Below are 22,614 nucleotides of genomic sequence, written 5' to 3'. Positions count from 1 at the left end.
CCTGCCAGGATCCTCTGTTCATGGGATTTCCCAGGCAAAAATACTGCAGTGTGTTGCCATTCGATAACATCATTAATAGTAGTAACAATAATAATTAATATTAGTTGGGTTCTTGCCCTGTAACAGGCTTGCAGACATATTCATTCATACATCTGAGTGCATTTCACAGAACAGCCTTTCATGTCTGTAAACATGATTCAATGTAGCAATAGCTAAACAAGTCAAAATCATTACCAATGACCCTAGTCAAGATAAATTAGTATTAATCAAACAGCTTTAGATTATTTCTAGACCCTGCTAGTCTAAATCAGAATTAAATCTAAAGTTTGGACTCATGTATTAATTTAATGGGGGAGGAAAAGATCTTTTTCAAACAATGGACCACCATTGCAAGTTGACAGACTGTAGGATGTTTGCCCGAACTTCTGTGAGCCGTGAAAACCAATAGTATTCAATGCTGGTTATCCATCGAGGTAAATTCAACTTTATTTTGGATTTAAAAAATTCTGTCTTTTTGAAATCCTGAGGGTAGGATGGTTTGGTGCACATGGCATCCCAGGGTCATATTTCAAGAATCTGGTTGACATCTAAAAGCATTAAAAAATAAAAACACTGCCAAAGCTAAAGGCAGGTTGAAGTTAGAGGCTGCAATGCAGAGTCACCACATGGAAAACTGAACAGAAACATCACCTACTAATCAACTTCTTAGCTGGTCAGCTCCATCCTCACCATCACCACTATTCTATTTAGGATTATTGTTTGTCTTTGATTTGACAACAGTCCCTTGCAGAAACGACTCAAGCTTTTTGGACGTATTAAACCCTGATAACAGCAAGCTTTCTTCCAGCTCCTCTCTAGTGTTTTCTCCTGTAATGACCTCTTCTCTCATATTCTGATGCTTTGTTTGCTTTCTGCCTTTCTCGGTTAGGTCTCACGCATCCTTTCTTTATACACATGTGCCATCTGCTTCTCAAACTCCACTGTATTTCCTTCCTCCAAAAATTTTGAAGAGTATTATTTTCCCATTACAGCAGAACACCAGGACACTGAGAATGGTTTAATATTCCAAGATTCCATAAACAGCCTGAGTGATTGCTCAGTTTTAAATGACCTTCACACATCATTTCAGCAAATGGAGATGCATTAAATGGTTCCAACAGGTGCATGATTATAAAAAGAATGTCAGATTTTTGTGGAAATTAATACTGGAATATAGGTTCTACCATTACTGCTTAGCCACAAATGGTTCAAGTAGTATAATAATATAACAGGCTCAGGGAGCCAATTAATCCATTAGAGGAAAATTCCATTTATTAAAAAAAATAAAGTGACTTTAGCTTTAAGGAAGAACTGCAGACAACAATTCTAAATGGAATTCTTCTTAACAAATTACATACTGTTTTGTGGACAATTTAAAATCCAGCTATGAAAGGCAGGGAAGGGAATCAAGAAAATAAAATTGCTATTTTTAATAAAATGTGCTTTTGGGTGGTATACGACACTAATTATTTTGCATTTAATTGGCAGTCACAATTGGACAAAAAGTGGAAGAATGTAAGTACAAAACATGTTCTTGGCTTCATTTCTTCATCCCTACATATTTCTGGGTTTTATTTATGGCTAAATTGAAGCTGAATGTCAAATCTGGGCCCCTCAGAACAAAATCTTAATAATTAAGTGGCAAAACTGAACATGATCGCTTCTGACACACCTACACTGGTAATTATTGCTTTGAGGCCATTTACTAATGAAATTAATGTATTCATTGCCCTAACAAATTAGCATAACTCATACATAATGCCCCACATTTCAAGACCTTACTGGAAAAACAACACTTAATACTGCAGAATGAAATGGCAAGCACATTGTATAGAGACAGTATTCACCAAATTACTACATGCTAAAAACTACAATAGCTAAGTGTTTGTTACCAAGCAAAATGTAAACACAATGTGGGTATTAGAGCCATTAATAGTGTAGTCAAGAGTGTACAATTGATGATTATCTTTGCACTTCAAATAAGCAGATATTACAATAGCAGTAACCATGGAATCTAATTAACTGGCTACTTTTAGAGCTACAAACTATGAAAGGAATGCTCGTCAGACAGCCTCTCCTTCCCCATCACATTGATAAAGAATATTGTTCAGCTGTTGCCGCTTCTCTACATTTCTTACTAAATAAACTTGATGGCATTCTTATTAAATCCTGACCTTCCCTTCCCCCAAGCAGCAAGAGGGTTAAAAAACAGAAGGTAAACAGTTTCAGTATCTATATGCTATTCTTAAAGGGGAAAATGTGAACATTATCCTGTATAAACTCGATACTTTAATATAAGAGGTGATTTTGCTCTCATTCTCTACCTGCTTTCATTTCAAATGACAAAGATGTCCAATGGAGTAGTTAGAAAAAAAGGAAAAAGAAAACTCTAAACCATATTATGTTTCTTTGAGAAATTGTAACCTAAAGACATTTCCCTAAGTCCAAGCATAGTGAAAGGTGGCGGTAGAGCTTTCCTTACTCCTGCATTAGATCAATTTTAAGGGAATTGTACACTGAAATGACCATATGCTCAACTGGGATGGTGCTTAACACAGAACCCTTCAATTCATAAGTTGGCCTCTATTTGGTATATAGAAATACATAGTTCATCAAAGTTTGGAGCGTAATTACTGTGAGAACTCAAAGAATTGATTACAGTTGAAGGCTTAAATCTTCATGAATGCGCGTGAACGTGGAGATCATATAATTCAACTTTCTCACTTTGTATAGATGGGGACAAGTATTTTGAGCGTTTAAGTAATTGGTTCAGGTATCATAGTTAGTAGATACAGTTAGCTAAAGCCTAGGTTTTCTGACTTTAGTTTCAGAGCTTCCTTTTATCACACTGATGAGAAGGTGAATGTATAAATTCTCAGGAAAGAAATTGTGGGTGTCCCCTTGCTTTATTTAACAGGAAGAAATAACTGGTAAGTGTTTCTTAGAATAAATAACTTCTGTAGTTTCATTAAAGCATCCTAGATATATGTTTTCAAATAATATTGATCCTGAAAAGCCATAAATTCTGAAATGCATGGAAGCATTTCAGCCATAGGGAATATACTGCTTAAAAATCCATGCCCTGACCCTCAGCTTCACTTCTCCCCATGTCATTCCAGAGGGGCCTTAATACCTTCTTTCATCAAATATATGTAGAGTTGATGCAAGATCAGAAAAGCTGGAAAAAGGAAAAACCCTGTTTGGTCATATGTTAAATACGTCTATCACAAGGCAAAAGGTGAATTTCAATTAAATTTTCCCTACTTCCCTCACCCTTGACTCCTTTTTGTCTTCCTTCCCTTCCTCCATCTGTTTGAAATTATTTTCAGAACCTTCTACACCTCACTGGATATCCTATACAAATGGCCAGACTGGTGGGTGCTGGTGATTAAAAACTCTCTTCCAGCATCTTTACTCCCTTATCTGTGGTACACGTTGGTGAGATAGAGATCGTGAGAAGTTTGGAGGTGGGCCATATGTAACTCTGCGTTCCTTCTGTTCCCATCTGAGGCCAGAATGAAAGGTTATTAGTAAGGCAACATGATTAACACCAACAGGCACATTTAGCTATGCATCAAGGTTCCTGAGAGGTGAAGGCAGCATTTACAGGGTACAACTGAAGATGGCCTTGTGGCAGATGTGAAAGCTTGAGAAGCTTGAGTATAACAAATGTGCTTTTTTATGTCTAGAATATGGACTCAAACCAAATGAAATGTTGGCTAAAGCTCAGTTCTAAAAACATTTCAATACTCTAAGAATATTTTGAGTTCGGTCAATTTAGCAAACATGTAGATCTGATACTAGTTTTAACTTATAGTCAATGCTACTATTAATTAAAAAACAGCAATAGTAATAGCTACTGGAGTATTGAGTGGTATGTGCCAGGCAACATGTGCTACGAATTTTACGTACGTCATCCCACACAATCTTCAACAGAATGCTACAAAGTGGGATTTAATTTTAGAATTACAGTTGTCCCCAGCTTTTGAAAGTTCACTTTAGGCCATTTCACTTCTATGGAAGACTTACATTGGTACCTATTTTCACTAAACAAAAGAAATCTGAAGAGAATTTTTGCTTTATGAAAAAAGGCAAAAAGCAAAAATATTATTGGTTTTGCGGCAAGCCATGATACAGTCAGTGAACACCCAGAGCAGTGGAAGTGACCCCACCAAGAGCTCCTTCCACAGGATCTACACTCAGCATCAAGCCCCATAGCCTTCAGCTGTGTCTGTGCGCATCTGTCCTTTATCTCCATGTATTTTGTGTATCATTAGCAAGATATATTTTAAGGCAATTGCTTCTTTACTTTATATCACTTCAGCTTATGAAAGGTTTCAAAGGAACATTCTGCTTTCAAACAGTGGGGAAACCTATAACCTCACTGTAACCCCCTGTCAGAGAGATTTAATCATTAATAACAACAATATTAAATATGTAATGAGTAGGAAATGTTGTTTAGTTGCTAAGTCATGTCTGACTCTTTTGTGACCCCATGGACAGTATCCTGCCAGGTTCCTCTGTCCGTGGGATATCCCAGGCAAGAACACTGGAGTGGGTTGCCATTTCCTTTTCCAGGGGATCTTCCTGACCCAGGGATTGAACCTGTGTCTCCTGGATTAACAGGTAGATTCTTTACCTCTAAGCCACCAAAGAAGTCCTTGGTGAAGAGCAGGAATAGTTAACATTTATTATAGGTTTTCTATGTGATATATCCTACTCTGCATGTTTACATTTATTCCTATGTAATCTTCACAACAATCCAGTAAAGTAGGTATGATTATCCCAATTTACAAGGAAGAAAAGAAGGATAAGAGAGATTAAATAACTAAAGGACACACATCTGGTAAGTGGTGAAGCCAAGTGAACCCTATTAGCCTGACTCTGTAGTTCACACTCTGTCCATAATATTCACTATCCCAAGATAAATCACTCATGTAACACACAGACAAGGTTTGGAGGCAAATCTGTGAGACTACTGCATCCTCTTCTTCTCTGTCCATTTACATACAAGTCTGTTCCATCTCAAGGCCTTTGCTCTTGGTTCTTTCCCTAACTAGAGCTAACTCCGTAGCCCAACTTTCCCCAAGGGTGACCCCTCATCTGTCAGTCATTTCTGATCCAGCTCCTTCTCAGAGAGGCCTCCTTGGAACATCTGATCTAAGTATATTGCCCAGATATTTGTCCTCAGATTAACTTGCCTCCTTGGTGGCAAGGAGACAATAACTGTATTTATGTATGTGTGTATGTTAGTCACTCAGTCATATCTGACACTTTGTGATCCTTTGGATTGTAGCCCACTAGGCTCCTCTGTCCATGGAATTCTCCAGACAAGAATACTGGAGTGCGTAGTCATTCCCTTCCCCAGGAGATCTTCCTGACCCAGGGATCAAACCCAGGTCTCCCACATTGCAGGCAGATTTTTACCATCTGAGCCACTAAGGAAGCTCCGTACATGTGTATATAATGTGTGTATGTGTGTATATATGTATATGTGTGTATTTATAACTGCTTGTATGTATATGTATGTGTGTATATACCATTGTATATTTACCTGTTTGTTAATGATTTATTCTTTGATTCCGCAGTTCTAAGCTTCATGAAGACAAGAACTGGAACCGTTTTCTTTACAGACATACATCATGACTTCTCTTAAAGCTTTGTAAAGATGAGGTGCTCAAAGGACTTGGTGAGTGGAGGAATAAGTGAATACTAAGCTCAGTGTTATAAGTGTGACTATAGCTGCTTCTGGTTTCCTAGGTGGCTCAGTGGTAAAGAATTCACCTGTCAATGCTGGAGACACAAGAGATGCAGGTTCATTCCCTAGGTTGGGAAAATCCCCTGGAGGAGGAACTGGCAGTGTACTCCAGTATTCTTGCCTGGAGAATACCAAGGACAGAGGAGCCTGGTGGACTATAGTCCATGAGGTCGCAAAGAATTGGACATGCCTGAGCATGCACACATACACACACATAACTGCTTCTCTCTGTGACTGTTTGTGGTATTTTAGATAATGGAGTAGAGGTTTTAAAAAAAGCAAAGCAAAACTGTTTGCTTCAGTGTTAAGCAAGTTTTACTTTAGCTTCATGGTTTAGTTCAAGTTCCTGTTATCAAAAGCTTTATGGGAAGAGAGTTGCTAAGAACACAACTTTGCACCCTACTCTTAAAAGCACTCTTGCTGATTTTTTTTTTTTTTTTTGCTCCTAAGTGGCTTTTCTGCTTATTTACACTTTTAAATGTTTGCATTTTAACTGGAGTTTTTACTTTAACAAATAACACAATGCTACTTGGGCAACAGCTGCGAAGATGACCATCAGAAAGAACAACTATCACTTATAAAGTCACTAAAGAGGAATCTGGAGTTGATTATTTTTTCCTTAATTTCCATGGCAAAGAAATAATCTTTCATTTACAAAGGAAAACTGGTTTTCTCTTTAGAGTTCATGTGCTTGTACCATATTGAGAGAAAAGAACTTCAGCTTGCATGTGGGTCTTGGTAGGTGTGAAGATAAAAAAAATAGAGAGTTTCTTTAATGTGGTTCTATTTTGGGGCAGTAGCAGTAGATGGAGGGTGGCAGAGGAGATGCCTTTGGCTTGATATCTTAAATCACATGCAAACTAATAGTGTGTGGTCTGCAAAAATGGACACAGGAAAGAGGGTAAGTGGTGGTAAGTCAAAAAAAGTATTTTTGTTGTAAAAATATAAAATAAATTAGACATTGAACTACATGTCATTGTATAGGAAATAAAGTCTAGGGAGCTTTTTTTAATCTCAAGAAGAGCCCATCAAACCCTCACTTTTACTTATTAAGTACTTATTGCATGCCAGTCACTACCAGGTATATTAGATGTATCTTAACTTGCTAAATCCTTAATTCACGTAGTTCTTATGACCTGCATTTTATTGGTGAGGAAATTGAAGCACAAAGGATTAAGTAACTAACTTGCCCAGGGTCACTTAGTAATTAAATGCCAGATCCAGGATTTAAACTCCATTCTGACTACTACCAAAATCCATGACTCCTAGGATCTTCCAAAATTTTTGGAAGAAATTTTCCCACAGAATCTCAGGCAGAGTGAGTTCTTAATTAAGAAAGTTCCCCATTTTGGAGGCTGGCAGAAGAATAAGCCACCTCCCTTCAACAGACATGTCTATCTACAGCCATTAAACTTCGGCAAAGAAAGATAGAATGGTTTGTGTCTATGTATTTATTTGTGTGTGTGTGTGTGTGTGTGTGTGTGTTTAGAAATGTAAAACTGCACTACATGAAAAAAATGTGAAAGGGAAACATCATTTTCTATGTTCCATAACACAGCCCAGAAATCAAGGGAATACAAGCCACTTTTAATAATTCAAGAGCTGAAAGGATATAGTAAGGAGGGAGCCCAGTCAAGTTCTGTCAAGCCCAAGTTATTGTGGTGGACATTTGAATCTACTATGGTTCAAATAATTACTTTGAAATATAACACTAAAGAATAAAGCCTAATATGACACAGTTATCCCATAAGGTATGTCATGTTCCTATCCAGTACTCCTATACTTACAAAGGGCTAGGGCTTTCTTCCCAACAGGGAATACACACACACACACACACACACACACACACACTCATCCACTATACTTCAATATTTGATATTTCAGGACCATGTGATAACAATGTCAAAAAATTGTTGGGGTTCATACTGTGGCAGTCTAGGATAGGAGCTCTTAATATCAAGGTTCCGGGATGGGTGATCCCTAGGAAGAATTCCCTGGTGGCCTTAAAATTCTCTGTATGTATGTTTGCCTGGTGAGGGAGGTAAAGAGCTAGGAAAGTCATAATTAAGGAGCATTCTTAGCTAATTCCCACTCTGGCCACTCCTGGCAAGAACAGGAGGACTTTGTAGGAATTTTCTAAACCTGCACTGAGGCTAGGAACAAGGCGGCAGTCCTTGCTTTGCCTGCATTGAGTGAGTGTTCTCGACTTCATGGTCCTAGATTCTTACTGATGCAGTGACTAAAATCCACTTCTCTCAGGAACTCCATGGTCTTGTTTAGCCACAGCCTCAAGGAATGCCACATTGTGAGGTCAAGTGCTAAGAATCCAGGGACTGGAAAAAAAAAAACCCAGATTGGTCAAACTTATGAGAAACATTATTAAGAGGCAATCAATCTTCCTCCGGTGACATGCTGGCAGGAGTGCAGGGCTGCTGAGTCCGATCCCTGGAGGGGTTAGCGCTGGGACAGCCAATGTGGGCAGGCTGCCTCCCCTTACAACTGAAGGGTGAGCAGTGTCTGGAGAAGGAACTTTGGGTGACCTCAAGGAACGATGCTTGCGGCCTGGCCTAGGACACCCGTGAGAACATTCTCTGTTATGTTTATAAACTTTACAAAGTTATGATCGCAGTTATATAACCCCTATGTGGTGCCATAGTTAATGAAGTGCTGGAAGTTAGGAAAATAGCAATGATGTTGTTTTGCCCGCGCTGGGCTTTACTATACAAGGGTTAAACTCAGTGCTAATTTGCTAATGTGACACCGGATGTGATCTCTCTAGCAATGGCCACAGGTCAAGTCAATCTTCTATTTCAGGAAACTCATAGCAATCGAATTAATATACAACCATATTAAAGTCATTTCAAAGAAGGAATGCTAATGAGTGACTGAAATTTGTGGTTTAATTCAAATGCAGAATAAGATCATCCCATAAAAATAGCTATAATAATAATTTGTTGACTCGATAGTTTATCCTTGTTTTTATTTTTTGGGCACCAATCTGCAGTACCAAATGCCCATTTTGAAAAATGCCACCATTCCATCTCCTCCTCCCACAGCTGCTGCATGCTTGCCTATTTAGAAAGCGCTCAGCAGCTTTTTCGATAGCTTTCTAATTCTTGTCTTTATAATAACAATAAAAATAAAACTTGAGGGCTCCATCTTTATATCCATCTCCCAGCACACCGTGAGGCATGCACACGGTGCCTAAGCATTGCTTGCACATGGAAGGCACTCAATAAATGTTGGCTGAGTAGCAATGAATCAGCACAACCATTTGCAGATAAAAAAAATCACTTTTTCACCTGAAGTAGAACCTGGAGGTTCGAGTCAATATTTAATTAAAGACCTAATAGTTGTGTTAAGCCTAATGAATTGTTGTACCTACAAATGTCATAACATTTCTATATTAGATCACAAAGGGATTTTGATGGCCAAAGAAGTACTTGGACAGTAAACTATAAAAATCTTAGTGTTCGTTGGATGAATTAAACATTATAGAAAGTAATAAATGGCTGTAGCCACATCTTATTATTAAAAAAAATTCATAAACACACTGGAGGGAAACAATGTGATTGTGACATTCAGATATATTCAAGACAACAATATGTTCTTTTCTTTAGTTTTCTCAGAGGACAAAGTTCTACCAAAATCATTTGCTGAGGTACTTAAAATATTGAAATGACAATATTTAAAATATTTATTTATTAACATTTTTTAGAGGTAGCATTTTAAGAATTTAGATCTTTTGAACAGGTTTTCTGCCTAGATACTTTAGCTCTAGGCAAATTCCTCAAAACCAAAAAACTAAAATAAACCTCTTTTTATAAGACATACAAGACTGGTTACAAGATGAATAAAACTCATAAAAAAATAAAACAACCAAATATCAAATTGAACAAGATAAGAATTATGATGTTATTTCAACTTTTATCCTCATAGATATGAAAATTTTAAAATCCTCCAATTTTCCTTTGAAAGAAAAATAAGCATATAAAATGTCAACAAGGCTTCTCTTAAATTTTTAACAGACTCATAAAAAAGTAAACTGCAAAAAAACTTGAGAAACATTTTGCATATGATTTCCATAAAGTTGTTTCACTTCCGGAAAACTCAGAATAGTACTGCACATGTTCAGTACAGCACAGTGTAGGGAAGCATGCCAATGAAGAAAACTGCAGATTTCAGAGTGCTTTTATCAAAAATAATGTGTTTTATGTAATTATAATTGAGCATCTCCTTAGATTTTCAAATCATGAATTTTGTGGAACCCACCACTACATCCTGAAAGAGAGCTTAGCCCTTTCAGTAACATTTCATTTCCAATTTCCTCTAAAAGTATATCTGTGTTAACTTCTCTGGTATTTGGGACAGTGGCTAACCCATTCACTTTACATAGGAGGGAAAATCAGGGCTCATACTAGAATAAATGGCATTGTTTTATCCTGGTACAAATGCAATCAATTAATCAAAAGGAAGCAGAATCCAGGTTTGAATCAAATGTAGGAGGTGGGGGGCATACTATGCTTTTCTATAAACCTGCAATAACCTGTTATTTTATTTAACCTACTCAAAACCTCTTCAGGTAAAGATATTTCCACTTTTGTGAGTAGAACAGTGAGTATACAGAGGCGAGTTACAAGTTTGAAAGCAAAATCTGGAAAAAAAAAAAAACAAAAAATCTTTCACCCCAGGAAACACTAAACCAACAGCATTTCCTCCTGTCAGAATCAGATTTAAATACATTTTTCCTACAAATATTTTGATTGTATCGTGTCACGTATATGTAAATGACTTAAATGACCACCATGTATTTTGAAAATTCCATGTGTTTCTCCATAATTTTAATAAACATTAAATATGATTAACTACCTATGAGGAAATTCTCATGCTTAGGAGTAATTACTACAAATATCTCATCTGTAAATAACTATTTTTACTTCTGAAAGTCCAGTGCAGGAACAGTTCCTTGTGCAGAAAACCAGGATTTTGCTGTGGAAAGATGACTGCCTCCTCCTCATCGCCCTGCTACCTATCCAGGCTGTGTAGATCCTCTGCCATGGGCTGTAAGTTGTGTCTCCCAGATGCACAAAAATCTCTCGGATGCCACAAGTGGATAAGAATGAATCTATTCAGAGTTTTGATGAGACCTGGCGAGAGCAATTACACCACTTAACTCTCAGCTGTGGATAACACTCAATTGGAAAAGTATAAAAAAAAATAGTAAAACTAAGACACAGTATTTGGTGGAAATATGGTTGTAGGAAAGAAATGGAGGTAAAGGATAGAACAATCATAAAATATGTTCTTTGGTACAAGAGAACACAGCCACTTCTGTAGCTCTGTCCTGGGCTGTGTCCCAGGGTAAATTGGGAGATTGGGATTGATATATACACATTACTATGTATAAAGTTGCTCACTAAAAAGGACCTCCTGTATATCACAGAGAACTCTACTCAATACTCTTTAATGGCCTACATGGAAAAGAATCTAAAAAAGAATGGATATACGTATATGCATAACTTATTGACTTTGCTGTACGCCTAAAACTAACATTGTAAATCAACTGTGTCCTGGTGTGTGCGAAGTCTCTCCAGTTGTGTCTTTGCAACCCCATGGGCTGTAGCCTGCCCAGGCTTCTCTGTCTGTGCGATTCTCTAGGCAGGAATACTGGAGTGGGTTGCCATTTCCTTCTCCAGGGCATCTTCCTGACCCAGGGATTAAACCCACGTCTCCTGCATTGGCAGGTGGATTTTTTACTACTGGTTACACCTATAAAGCCTCCAATAAAATTTTAAATAAATAAATCATAAAAAAGTGGCTGCAACTGACTGTGACTGGCTATCTGTCTAAGGATGGCCCTGGGTACTAAGACAGAAACAATGCTCATTTGCAACTACATATGAGCTATCCTGAACCTACCACCAATTTCTTACTCAGAGGACAATGCTTTTCACATGTGAACTCATGGATTATAAGACATATGTTTTACATTAATGGCACTCATCTTTGAAGAATCATGGCAAGAAGAACAGCTGTGTCCCTTACCTCAGAGATATGACTCTTCATCTTGGATTCTTCATCATAGATTCTTTTCCCATATAGGCCATTACAGAGTATTGAGTATAATTCTCTGTGCTATACAGGAGGTCCTTTTCAGTGAACAACTTTATATACAGTAATGTGTATATGTCAATCCCAATCTCCCAATTTACCCCAGGAAACAGCCCAGGACAGAACCATAGGATCCTATTAGAAGAATTCATTTTTAGTAAGAAGACTACTTTCAAAATTATGCGTACCAGAGAGATAAATATAAAACACATTAGCATCCATCCTGCTTTTCCACATGTAAGCAGAAGATGAAAATAACAGAGAAAAAAGATAATGAGTATTACATACTGTATCATTTAAAGATCTGATTCAGATTTGATAATTCGTATCTTCTTTGCATTTAGATGTGTTGTTTCATGGGAACAATCTTTAAGAGTCTCCTAGCCAATAGGACATGAGAAGGTAATCCTTGAAAACAGCTTGGACAATGAGTTGACAGTGGCAATCAGACTTAGAACTCTCTTTGAAATTTCAGAAATATTCAAGGTCCATGGTGTTAGACTATCATCCTGAAAAGGAATTGTATGTTATGTAGCATGGGGGTTAGTCACTCAGTCATGTCCTGCTCTTTGTGACCCCATGGACTGTAGTCTGCCAGGCTTCTCCATCTGTGGAACTGCCCAGGCAAGAATACTGGAGTGGGTTGCCATTTCCTTCTCTAAGGAAGGAAATGGGTGGCTTTTTAAAGAAATAGCCATAACATGAGAGCAAATTAGCATGTTCCAGGAGCATGACCTCCAAAAATAAAACCCAGGAACCCACACTTCCTTCTAACTCTGCAAACTTACAATAAATCGGGATTTAAGGGAAACAAGAACTGACTCATTTGAAAAGACCCTGATGCTGGGAAAGATTGAAGGTGGGAGGAGAAGGGGACAATAGAGGATGAGAGGGTTGCATTGCATCACCGACTTAATGGACATGAGTTTGAGTAAACTCTGGGAGTTGGTGATGGACAGGGAGGCCTGGCGTGGTACAGTCCATGGGATTGCAAAGAGTCAGACAAGATTGAACGACTGAATTGAACTAAGGCAAACAAAACAAAAGGAGCTTCCACCAGAGATAAAGACAGATAAAGGGCACCTCCAAAGTAAGCTACATATGCTTCAGTGAATGCAAGTCAACTACAAACATTTGCAGTAATAAGAGAATATGATTTTTCTTTTTGGAGAAATATTTCCTTTACAGCTTAATGGAGAAGTTTGAATCATCACGCAATTTTTAAAACCTAACCATTTTTCTCAGAAATTACAAATCATAGAGAAATAAACTTTAATATTATAGACCATTATATATCTTGTACCTGTTCTTATAGATATCTTCAAGTCACAAATGCTTTTACAATTTACTTTTCTGATGATCTTTGAGAAATAAAATTTATTTTCTGAACATTATTTTTGAATGACTATTACTACTAATTGCGTGGCTTTTAAATTGAATAATTAAGAACTTTGAGCAAAAAAATAATATTTTACCTTTTAGCATCTCTACATACATTTTGTTTAGTTACTCAATTGTGTCCGACTCTTTGCAATCCCATGGATTGTAGCCTGCCAGGCTCTTCTGTCCATGGAATTTCCCAGCCAAGAACACTGGAGTGTGTTTACATTTCCTTCTCCAGATGATCTTCCTGACCCAGGAATCAAAACTGTGTCTCCTCCTTTGGCAGGTGGGTTCTTACCATTGAGCAACTAGGGAAGCCCCTCCACAGACATATATGCACACATAAATAAATGACAAACAAGTTATTCTAGAATATTCTAATGACCTTAGGGCCTTCTATAGCACCCCACTAAAAAAGATCTCTCTTTCCAGATATTCTATAATATTAATTACCTGAATTCTAACAGCTTTGAGCTCAAAGCTTTCCACCAGTATTATATTCATGACTGCTTGTCACAGAAAACCATATGCTCTCAGAAGGCCGCTTTCTGAAGGCCTATACAGTTTTTAGACCTAAACCACAGAAGAGCAATTATTAATATGTGATGAATGAATAAAAATAAATGTGGACAAGTTTTCTTCTTCTAAGGGATACCAAGTGAATCTCATAATTTCCTTAAGGAAATTATAGTTACAGTTCAAATAGAGAGGGCTGGTATAACTAAAGTCATCATTCCAAATATGAGGCACTTCCTGGCTATTATTGACTCAATGTTAATTTATATTTTAGTTGCAATTCATTGAAAAAAATGGAGCCTAAATGTCCAAGGACAAAGGAATTAGGTGAAATAAGATGTGCTCATATAATTTAATACCTCACTCCAATTAAAAATTCTATTTTGAGGCATTTTTAATGACTTGGGAAAATTTTTATATTTGTTTTGTGGAGGAAAAAGTGTAAGGTAAAACTGAGCATATAGCTTAATTTTGTTATAAAGAAAAAAATGAAGGAGAAGATGGAGAAATGCTTATAAATCTTTTTGTAAGAGGATTTGAGGTGAATTTTATTCTTTACATGTTTTTGTAGTTTCTGCAATTTCTATAATAAGTATATAATAGTTTTATAATTGAAAAGTTACAAAATTGTGGGAGAGAGAGTTGATTTGCATGACAAAGCAAAAAAAGTAAAAAAAATAAAATATCTTAAAAAAAAAATCTGTTTTTTGTTAGGGAAACTCCAGAAGAATTAAGATAACAAATGTAAGATCACAGCAGTACAAATATTACAAAGGATTGAAAATATTAAATTTTTTTGGTTTCTCTCTCAAGATTGTTACCAAATATCCTCTAGTTGAAGAAGCACATTTTAGCATTCATATTGAAATATTCTGAAATTGGAATGGCCTAAATTTCTTTTTCTTTTTTTCCATCCAAAAGTTTTTAATAATGCAAGATATATAAATGTGAAGTTCCAGATGTGATTCTCAATTCTCTCTTTATTCAAGTGAATAATCACCTTCTTCTTTCCCTCCTTCCCTCCTTTCCTCCTTTCTTCTTTCTCTCCTTCCTGCTTCCCTCCTCTCCTTCCTGCTTCCCTTCCTTCTTTGTAATATGATTGAATACTTGGGCTCAAGCAAAACAGACTACATTTTTGCTCTACAATCTACTTACTATATGGCCTTGGACAAATTTTTTAAGACTCATAAATTCTTAGTTTTCTCATCAGAATTATACTACACACAGAGTTTGCAAGAATTGGATTTAAAAAAAAAAATCTATCTAAAATGCTTGGACTCTGGTGGGTTCTCAGTGCTCATGGTCCTCCTCTGATGGATCCATTTTCATGTGTTTCCACAACATCTGGTAACACGTCTGCACATAATAAGTACTACTAAAGGCATGGTGACTAAGAGAGCCAAGATAATGTTTCAGTTCAGTTCAGTTCAATCGCTCAGTCATGTCTGACTCTTTGCGATCCCATGGACTGCAGCATGCCAGGCCTCCCTGTCCATCACCAACTCCCAGAGTTTACCCAAACTCATGTCCATTTAGTTGATGATGCCATCCAACCATCTCATCCTCTGTCATCCCCTTCTCCCACCTTCAATCTTTCCCAGCATCAGGGTCTTTTCAAATGAGTTAGTTCTTCGCATCAGGTGACCAAAGTTTTGGAGTTTCAGCTTCAACATCAGTCCTTTCAATGAACACCCAGGGCTGATCTTCTTTAGGATGCAAGTTTAACTGACTAAAATTTCTCAAATCAGATATTTATCCTTCATTAATTTTGGACAAATGTGTTCAATTTTGTTTAAATTCTTTCTAATAATGGATCAATCCTATGATGCAGATCTATGTGAGACTTGCAGATGAAGATCTCTCAATCCATCTTTAGGAGTGAAAGATGTACTTTCCCTCCTTCTGTGAGTGCTGCGAGCATTGCAGCAGACAACCCTCATCGGCGGCCTTGCTATGCAGAGATTTACCCCACTCCATTCCATGCTCATTCCCAGCGTCAACCTGCATATCATGACTTGTCCACCCAGAAGTAACAGGGTGGTTGTCTCATCCAACTCTGATGGTCAGTCCCGTTCCAGAGTTCCCAGGAGCTTGGCTGAGGCCTTATCTGAGACCACATTAGAGTCCAGCTTCTCAGTCCTGCCCCCTTCCCTTCTTTGCAAAGTACTGATCCCACGTCAGCTGTTCACTATCCTCAACTCAGGATGTGCTTTCTGGTATATATATCCGTGACATTCCCAAAGCCAGATTTCCAAAGTCTACCTTTTCCTTCAGGAAAGTGCCTTTCAAAAGCCTTGGAAGTGCCATGTGTAGTTTGAAGTCATTGGTTGTGTTTATTAAGCCTCCTGTAATGCCGGAATATGTCTATGAATGTTTTATGGTATGCTCCTGTGAAACTGCAATTTTTCAGTGAATCCCCTTACTTCCCAGTTCCCCAGGGACAAATAAGACTTTCCTAGTCAGAGTTGGAGGTAAGCAGACTCCAAGGGAACAGTTTCCTCCTATATTTTAAAACAGTATAATTTATTACATGAAATTAAAAACAACATAAATTAGTAATTCAATCCCAGCATTCCAATTTAATGAACTAGAGGTTTTGTTGCGTTTATTGTTTTGTTCCACTGGACCGTTCTTTTGGTATATGAATAGAAAGTTCTTCTTTATTAATAAACAAGCATATAAAAAAATTAAAGGTGCCCTCTACACAATTATGTTGAAGTCTCATAGGAGTGCAAATTCAATAATTTTAAATGTTATTTTTTTTAGCATATTCACGACCACAGTAGAGAAAAAAGTGAAATTTGTGTCTTTTTAGTTTAAACTCCTTTTAAGTGCAGTGTAGCAAAGCAATTGCTCCCTAGTGGCATGTGAGAAACACTTACTTACTGGGAAAATTGTTATTGGATTACAGCTCTGGCAGCATAAAATGTGAAAAAAGGACATCTATGACATCCAAAAAGTGACCAATGATCAGAGACGTGTAAACATCTATTTAAAATCCAAGTTCAATGCAAGACTTCTTGTCTACCTAAAACAAAAGTGACGCCTGGGATCTTAGTTCTAGTTCATTCATTGCTATTTCGTAATAATTTATCTACTGTAATTTGGAATACACAACAGATGCAAAAATCATTAACAGATATTTAAAAACTCTAAAGAATTGGCTAAGGCATTTTCCTAAATGCTCATCATTATCTAGATATCACAGTCTCTTTAAGAGGTCTTATTTGCCTCTGAAGAATTTAGGCCTATTATTGAATGTCTGCTATGTGCGAGACTGGTTTTTTTTAAGTTATTTCCTCAACTGTCTTTTATTTGACCAGCCTCTGCTCCTGTAGCTTATGGCTTTCCTGTTGGTTTCCAGCAACTCTTGTTCACACTTTGACTTTTCTTCATTCTGACCCCTTTAGTTGTATATGCCTTCAGCTTACTTTCAGACAGTAAGCTCTGTGAGGGCAAGGATCCTATCTGCCTTATTCTCAGCTTTCCTCTTAGCATGCAGCACTGTTTCTGATCTAGAGCAAGTGCAGAATGCCTGTCTGCTCACTGGATGAATACATGGGTGAACATCTGGCTTCTACCTTCATTTCCCAGATTAACTAGTGTTTGCCTCTTCTAACCAGAGGAGGCAATGGCATCCCACTCCAGCACTCTTGCCTGGAAAATCCCATGGATGGAGGAGCCTGGTAGGCTGCAGTCCATGGGGTCTCGAAGAGTCGGACATGACTGAGCTACTTCACTTTCACTTTTCACTTGCATGCATTGGAGAAGGAGACGGCAACCCACTCCAGTGTTCTTGCCTGGAGAATCCCAGGGACGGGGGAGCCTGGTGGGCTGCCGTCTATGGGGTCGCACAGAGCTGGACACGACTGAAGCGACTTAGCAGCAGCAGCAGCAGCAGCCTCTTCTAACACTGTATGTACTCAGTCTAACAAACACACAACAGATTCTTTTTAATCTCACAATCCATGAACTCTCCCATATCTACTACCCCCTCACATAGTTCTGTCATGAATTAGATTGGATGAACTCTATATCTTTTCAAAATACATATACAACATAAATGGTTAAGAAAAGGGAAAGAATTCCCAGATTTGGTAATGTGAGAGACAAGATAACTTAAATAAGTATCCTGCTGTAAAAGTTTGATATAAATACATATTAAATTTTAAAAATGTTTAACTGAGTAAGTAAGAAGGTAGAGAAATTGTCAGGGACCAAACATGAGAGCAAGAATCTAGAGTAGTAAAGGCCTTAAAGCCCAAAATAAAAACAAGCAAAGCTGAAATAATTGAGAAGCAACTGTATTCTGCGGGGATCTGTTCAGTCTTGATGAATTTGAGAGGCAAAGACAGGAGGCAAATATTAAAGAATGCTTAACTTAGAGAATCTCATAGGGCAATATCACATAAAGCCAAGATCACAAAGGTCTTCACTCTTAGAGAATGGGTGAAGAAGAAGAAAACTTGTCTTACAGAGGAATAGCAGAAAAATTTATGTCTGGTTAGAGAAAAAAATTTAATTCATAAGCCAACCCTCACTCAAGTTTATAGCTCATACATATTCATACTACCTGTTTTGGCCAAAAAATTCAAATCCAGAAATTATTTTAAGAGATATTCTGATTTGGAAGTTCCAAATTAGAAATAACAAATATCCTTTATAGAGGAAAGCCCCTTGAAACTAGGTCTCAAGGTATTTCCCCAGATGAAAGTTGATGAAACATGAAAATGAACAAAATAGTACAAAATAAAATAGAGTAATTCATCTGAATACACTGAGGGCCACAATACACTGAAATGAACTAAGCATTCCAGTTAAATTAAAGACAAATATTGGATGATGGAGTTTTTTAAAAAAATCCGTATGATTAAAAAAAACCATATGATACCTACAAAGAAAAATCCAAAATACAAGACTAAAAATTGTTTAAAATAGAATGACAAACAAGAAAAAATACTAAACAAAATGGATTGTAAATTGTAATAACAAAATAATTCTAATATTAAAATAGACTTCAATATTAAAAGAATTACTATGTATTGAAAAGGTTCATTGCATAATTAATATTTCAAAAATATTTATATTTGGAAGATTAAAAAGTTGTAAATATATTTATTGCTATTGAATGCATGCTAAACTGCTTCAATCATGTCCTACTTTTTGCGACGCTATGGATTGTAGCCCACCAGGCTCCTCCGTCCTTGGTATTCTCCAGGCAAGAATATTGGAGTGAGTTGCTGTGGCCTCCTCTAGGGAATCTCCCTGATCTAGGGATCAAACCCACGTCTCCTGCAGCTCCTACATTGCAACTGGATTCTTTATTGCTGAGTCACTGGGGAAGACCCTTGTTGCTGTTAATGCTGCCTCAAAAATTTATAAATAAAAAGTGGGAAGAACTGCATGAAGAAACTGATAAATATACTTTAATTTGGGGATATTGTAACACAACTTCTTCAGCAGTTACTAGGTTAAACAGACAAAAATAAATGAGAATATAGATTTGAAAATCACGCATAGTAAACTTTATCTAAAATATTTGTATTAAACATAAACATCTAACAGTTGATTTTGAAATTTATCACCCACTAGACCATTATGCAAATCTCAACAAAATTCAAAATACTTTTAAATAGTGAGTTAATGAATAAATCATCATAGAAATTAGGAATTAGTATACAATAGTAATAAAAATACTAAATGTAGTAGATATCAAAACTTGAGAAATGTAGCTAAAGTGCTTCTAAAGGAAAATTATAGCCTTAAAAATGGTAACATTATAAAAACAGAATGTTCAAAATTAATGAGCAATAAATCAAGTTTTGGAGTTTTAAACAAGTACAGAACTCACCCTAAGAAAATGAAATAGTAAAAAAGATAGATAAAGCAGAAATTAATGAAATAGAAGACAGAGGAAAATCAATGTAAACTATTTGCTTTCAAAAAGATTAATGAAATTTATATAACTCAGACAAGATCGACTAGATAATTGTAAAATTTTTCAACATTTATAAGTAAAAGGGGTCACTACCAAAAGTTGTTGATATTTAAAAGAATTAAAATATAGCATGAACCACTCTCTGGCAATAAATTTGAGAACATCCATGAAAGACATTTATTTCTAGGAAAATACAACCAAATCTGAGTCAAGGAAAAAAAAAAAAAAGGGACATATACAGTCCTTCAACTATTAAAGAAATTAAAATAGAGGTTGAAAACTCCCCACCAAGAAAATACTACATTTCAAGTAATTTTGAAAACACTTTTACTGAACTTTTAAAGAACACGTAATTTCTGTATAAAAATTTGGTAGACAGTAGAAGAAAATACATCCCCCAAGTCATTTTGTGAGTTTCTTCCTGCAAACTGAAAACACCAAAGGACAGAGCAAGGCAAATCATTAGTCATTCTCACATATATGCATAGATGCAAAAATCCCCAAGCAAAACTAACAAATGAAATCCCACCATGTATAAACAAGAAAATATATCAAATCCATTGCATGCTTATGACAGAAATGTGAGTCACCATTAAAAAATTCCATTAACACATACTTTATCAAGTTTAGCAGGTTAAAGAAAAGAAACCAAAATTTTCTCAAGATGCAGGAGCTTTTTATAATTTTCAAATTTCATTTATGAAAAAAAATAGTCTTAAACAATATAAAGAGAGAAGGGATTTTTCTTAAAATGATACAGGGCATCTGCAGAAAAATCCTATCACAATTCTGATACTTAATAGTAAAACTTAAAAATGCTTTCTTTAAAATCAGTTATCTGAAAAAATGGTAACTATCAATGCTTTTACTTATCATTGTATTTGAGGCTCTTATCACTGCTTCCCCGGTGGCACTAGTGGTAAAGAATCTGCCTGACAGTACAGGAGATGTAAGAGACATGGGTTCCGTCCTGGGTTGTGAAGATCCCCTGGAGGAGGGCATGGCAACCCACTCTAGTATTCTTGCCTGGGAAAACCCATGGACAGGGGAGTCTGGCAGGCTACAGCTTGCAAACAGTTGGACATGACTGAAGCAGCTTAGCTTTCACACATGCTCCATCACAGCAGTAAGACAAAAAAAGACAAGGATTAGAAAAGAAAAGAGTATAATACAATACGAGCATGCAAACTGAGAACATATCAGTATGCAAAGCTCTAAAAGAATATTCCCAGAAAACTATTCACAAATTATTAAATTAATAAGATGTTTTACTAAAATGCTAGATATAAATGAGCTATGTTTCTTTATATTAGTAATAATTTTAAAATATAAAAATTTTGAAGAATATGAGTTATAATAACATCACTAAATACAAGGGATTGAGGAATAAATCTAACAAAATACATGCAAGAACTTTATGGAACAAAATTTAATATTTATTCAAGGGAATATTAATGAAAACCAAAAAAAATTTATAGGTATACTATGTTCAAGGATAAGAAGACTAAATTTCATAAAGACATCTATCCTCCCCAATTTGATCTATAGATTCAGTGAAAGGCCAAACAAAATTTCAAAGCTGTTGCTTTTTTTCCCACCATCATATGTAGATGGTATAAGTAATGTGGTTCTGAAATCTACAGCAGAAAATAAGAGAATAGAAATCATCAAATATGTTCCTAAATAAGCTGCACTGATTAGCATTATCATATATCAAGACATATTAGAAACAAAGTAATGAAAATGTTATGACATTGGTCAGAAACTGACAGAAGGAAAAGTGGACTGAATAAGAGAGCCCAGATAGAGACACAAATTTATGTGAAACTTGATGTGTGAAAAACTGGCCATGCAATCCAGTGGGGAAAGTACAGCCAATTCAGTAAATTAGTATGGGACTAAATGATTATAGATATGCAAAAATCCAAGCTCATAACTTACACAATTCTTTGTGTAAGTTTGGCTTAATGGCTTAAATGTGGAAAGAAAACATAAAAGCTTTTGGAAGTATGTTTAGGAGAACATTTTTATGAGCTTGGCATAGGAAAGGCTTTCTTAAACTAGACCCTCAAAAGGACAGATTATAAGGGTAAAGGCCAATAAACTTCTCTTCATTAAGATTTATAATAGTTCATCAAAAGTTAGCATTAAGAGTGGAGAAGGAAATGGCACCCAGCTCCAGTGTTCTTGCCTGGAGAACCCCAGGGACGGGGGAACCTGGTGGGCTGCCGTCTATGGGGTCTCACAGAGTCAGACACGACTGAAGTGACTTAGCAGCAGCAGCAGCAGCGTAAAGAGAATAAAAACGGAAACCACAAGTTGAGCAAATATGTGTATATATGAATAAAAGACAAAGGAATGATTTCCAGAATACAAAAATAGCCAATCAATAAAAAATAAATAGCTCAACATTAAAGTGATCAGTGTGGATCACAATAAACTGTGGAAAATTCTTATTAAAACGGGAATACCAGACCACCTGACCTGCCTCTTGAGAAATCTGAGTGTAGGTCAGGAAGCAACAGTTAGAACTGGACATGGAACAACAGACTGGTTCCAAATAGGAAAAGAAGTATGTCAAGGCTGTATATTGTCACCCTGCTTATTTAACTTATATGCAGAGTACATCACGAGAAATGCTGGGCTAGATGAAACACAAGCTGGAATCAAGATTGCCGGGAGAAATATCAATAACCTCATATATGCAGATGACACCACCCTTATGGCAGAAAGTGAAGAGGAAATAAAAAGCCTCTTGATGAAAGTGAAAGAGGAGAGTGAAAAAGTTGGCTTAAAGCTCAACATTCAGAAAACGAAGATCATGGCATCCAGTCCCATCACTTCCTGGCAAACAGATGGGGAAACAGTG

General features: G+C 36.6%; 1 long non-coding RNA gene across 3 annotated transcripts in view; it reads right to left on the bottom strand.

The window, feature by feature from the left end:
- Nucleotides 1-22,614, bottom strand: part of LOC136163536 (uncharacterized) — a 133,587-nt gene that overhangs the window by 52,912 nt on the left and 58,061 nt on the right. The gene's annotated exons all lie outside the window — the stretch shown is intronic.

This window comes from Muntiacus reevesi, chromosome 1, assembly GCF_963930625.1.
Source record: "Muntiacus reevesi chromosome 1, mMunRee1.1, whole genome shotgun sequence".
Taxonomy (NCBI): Eukaryota; Metazoa; Chordata; class Mammalia; order Artiodactyla; family Cervidae; genus Muntiacus; species Muntiacus reevesi.
This window is presented reverse-complemented; position numbering and strand designations above follow the sequence as displayed.